Below are 4,016 nucleotides of genomic sequence, written 5' to 3' on the forward strand. Positions count from 1 at the left end.
CCACTCATAGAGGCTCCACAGGTGACACACCTGGCCCCGGGCCGCGATCGGCCGCCGGGCCCCGCGGGACGGAAACCCCGCGCCCCAGCCCCGCGCCGAGCCTCCCCGAGGCACCCCCAGGGCCGGGCGGGGAGCGCGGGGAGGGGCCGCGGGCGCCCCCCGGAGCCGGCCGGCAGCCAGGCGGCCCCAGCGGCCCAGGTCCCCGCGGCCCCTCCCCGCGCTCCCCGCCCGGCCCTGGGGGTGCCTCGGGGAGGCTCGGCGCGGGGCTGGGGCGCGGGGTTTCCGTCCCGCGGGGCCCGGCGGCCGATCGCGGCCCGGGGCCAGGTGTGTCACCTGTGGAGCCTCTATGAGTGGGGAAACTGAGGCACGGGGCGGGGTTGCCCAAGGGCACACAGCGAGGCAGTTTCAGGGCGGGACGCCTGGGGCCCCACGGGGCAGCCCCGGACACTTGCTGTCACCTGTGGAGGGCAGAGGAGGGAAGGGAGAGAAGTACATGAAGCTGTCCGGCTGGGAGTGGAGGGGGGTTTGAGGTTTTACTTTAAACTAAATGTGTACCCTCTACCTTAGTTATGAATTATGAGATTGCGAGACACACTCCTCTAAAAATGCCTCTAGGCTGACAGGGAGAAAGTCCCGCCAGGCTCCCAGACGCCGCCTTGGAGTCCTTCAACAAGCAGACCAGGGCCTCTTAAGAGCCCACCGGTGTCAGCTCAGCCCCTGAACCCTCCAGGAAGAATCTCACCCAGGCACAGCCTGGAAGGGGCACAGAAGGGGCTCTGGAACCAGCAAGCCGAAGTTCGAACTCCCGGTCTGCTACTTTCTAGAACGACTGTGCCCTTGGCGGATCTAAATAGAACCTCCCCGGGTACTCGTTCCTCCCTTGTAAAGTGGGGATAGCAATGGCCACCTTGCAGGTTCAGAGAGCGCTTGCAATACCTCACAGAACTGGGTGCCCGTGAATGGGTGCATTCCTCCAGATTTGTGACAACTTTGCCAGGCTGGCATCAGGCTGAACGCCTCTGCCCTCATGGGGTTTATATTCTAGGAAGGGAGACCCACAAAAACAAGAAGACAGAAAGTTAAAACAAAAGACCCATTGACAGACCATGAAGAATGCCATGAAAAATGAAGGGTGTTGTGCGGCAGTGTCTGGGGAAACTCTGGCTTAGGGAAGGAAGGACACTTGAGCTGCTACTAAGGAGCAGCCGTCCGGCGGGAGGGCAGTTCAGGAAGAGCAGACATCAGTGGAGGAGGCGCTGGGGCAGAGGGCAGCGTGGTCGCTGGATTCGGGGAGGAACCACATGGGGCCATGAGCTGGAGCTGGTGCTGGAAGGTGCAGGAGACGCCAGCTGGGGCCGGCACATGTCAGACCTCAGGCAGGAAGAGGAATGGAGAATGTACCCTATGAACAATGGGAAGCCAGGCTAGGATTTAAGCAGCAAAAATATTTTCCCTTCTTGCACCCTGTGTCCAGCTCTACCACCACAGCCTGGGGCTCTATTTTCTTTTTTTTTTTTTTTTTTTTTTTGAGACGGAGTCTTGCTCTGTCGCCCAGGCTGGAGTGCAGTGGCCGATCTCAGCTCACTGCAAGCTCCGCCTCCCGGGTTCATGCCATTCTCCTGCCTCAGCCTCGCGAGTAGCTGGGACTACAGGCACCCGCCACCTCGCCCGGCTAGTTTTTTGTAATTTTTAGTAGAGATGGGGTTTCACCGTGTTAGCCAGGATGGTCTCGATCTCCTGACCTCGTGATCCGCCCGTCTCGGCCTCCCAAAGTGCTGGGATTACAGGCTTGAGCCACCGCGCCCGGCCGGGGCTCTATTTTCAAAACAGACCCAGGCTCCCAGCTCTTCTCACACTTCTACTACTGCCACCTGTCACCCGTCAATGCATCCCCACTTGCAGCCTCCATCCCCTTCTGCCTGACCTCACTGCAGCCAGGGAAGCTCAGGGCTCATGAGGGCTGCCATCAGGATAGAAGCAAAGGCCTCGGGCACCTGCAGGGCCTGCTCTGACCACACTTCTTCCTTGACCTCTCAGCTTCCTTGGCCACTCTCCCTTCCCACATCTCACCCTGCTCCAGCCACAGTGGCGTCTCTGTGGGTTCTCAAACACACCAGGCGCACTCCTGCCTTGGGGCCTTTGCGCCTGCTGTTCTCTGCTGCGACTCTTTTTTTTTTTCTTTTTGAGACAGGGTCTCGCTCTGTCACCCAGGCTGGAGTGCAGTGGTGTGATCGTAACTCACTGCAACCTCAAACTCCTGGGTTCAAGCGATCCTCCTGCCTCAGCCTCTGGAGTAGTTAGCTTTTGCTGTTTCGTTTTGTTTTGTTTTGAGATGGGATCTCACTCTGTTGCCCAGGATGGAGTGCAGTGGGGCAATCTCGGCTCACTGCAACCTCTGCCTCCCAGGCTCAAGCAATTCTCCTGCCTCAGCCTCCCACGTAGCTGGGATTACAGGCATGTGCCACCGCGCCCAGATTATTTTTGTAATTTTTAGTAGAGATGGGGTTTCACCATGTTGGTCTGGCTGGTCTTGAACTCCTGACCTCAGATGATCCACCTGCCTCGGCCTCCCAAAGTGCTGAGCCGCCATGCCCGGCTCTAGCAGTTAGGACTGCAGACAGGGGCCATCATGCCTGGTGATCCTCCCACCTTTTCTGCTCCAACTCTTTCGCCCCGCTTAGCCACATGGCTCATTTTCTTACCTCTTCAGCTCCTCAGCCAGGCCTGACGACCCCTGTTGAAAATTGCAAACCACACCCCCACCCCACCACCCACTCTTGCCGGCACTTTCTAGTCCATTTCTCTGCTTTACTTTTCTCCTTTGCACTCATCACCACCTGACTCATTACACGTTTACGTATCTTTCTTCCCTCCACTAACATGGAAGCTCCAGGAGAGCAGGGTGTAGCTTTAATCCCTATGTGTTTCCTGTGCCTGTACCAGGGCCTAGCACACAGTAGGTGCTCAGTAAATGTGTGTTGGATGAACAAATGCAGTGAAAGGATCCGATCTACATTGATAAAGAAGGCACTCTGGCTGCTGAGTGGGGATGAGACTGTCAGGAGGAAAGATGCCCCTGTGGGGGCCTGGCCAGCAGGTGGGTACAATGGTAGCAGCCAGGAGAGAGGGCCTCTTGGACCCAAGTGGATGGGGTCTGCTCAGGAACGAAGGGAAAGGGGTTAGGCCTGTCATAGAGGACACATTACAACTGGCCCAAAGTTCCAGTCAGGTTTCTAAATTTGGGAAGGGATACAGAAAAACTAAAGACTCTACTGGACAGTCAGTTATTGAAATGATTACATAGAAAATGTACCAAGAATATTTAAAAAAAAAAAAAAAAAAAAAAAAAGCACGATGAAGGGGCCACCAAAGACTCCCAGAGAGGAATGGGACTGTGGGCAGGGCGCGGTGGCTCACGCTTATAATCCCAGCACTTTGGGGACCAAGGAGAGCGGATCACAAGCTCAGGAGTTCAAGAGCAGCCTGGGCAACATGGTGAAACCCTGTCTCTCCTAAAAATACAAAAAAATTAGCTGGGCGTGGTGGTGGGCGCCTGTAGTCCCAGCTACTCGGGAGGTTGAGGCAGGAGAATGGCGTGAACCCGGGAGGCAGAGCTTGCAGTGAGCCAAGATTGCGCCACTGCACTCCAGCCTGGGCTACAGACCGAGACTCCATCTCAAAAAAAAAAGTCATCACTATTTTATTCTGCAGGATTCCATCACCCCAAGGACAGTCATTTTTAGACCCTTCAGTGACGTAATAAGTAACCGGAGGATGTGCTGAGCCTCCACTTCCTCAGACGGTTGCCTGTCACAGCTCATCAGGCCACCAAACTTTTCTTAGGCCTCAAATTTGGAAATGTTCACTCTCAGTTCGTTCCTCAGATCCAAGTCCATCCCAATGAAGTAACAGGGGCTCAGCACCTGTCCAGTCTCGTTGCTTCCGGGGACAGAGGCCCATCAGAGGATGCTGTTTCAGCCCTGTGACGCTTGGGCAAAGTGCCTTTTGGTTTCCCT

The sequence above is a fragment of the Theropithecus gelada genome, chromosome 14, assembly GCF_003255815.1.
Source record: "Theropithecus gelada isolate Dixy chromosome 14, Tgel_1.0, whole genome shotgun sequence".
NCBI lineage: Eukaryota > Metazoa > Chordata > Mammalia > Primates > Cercopithecidae > Theropithecus > Theropithecus gelada.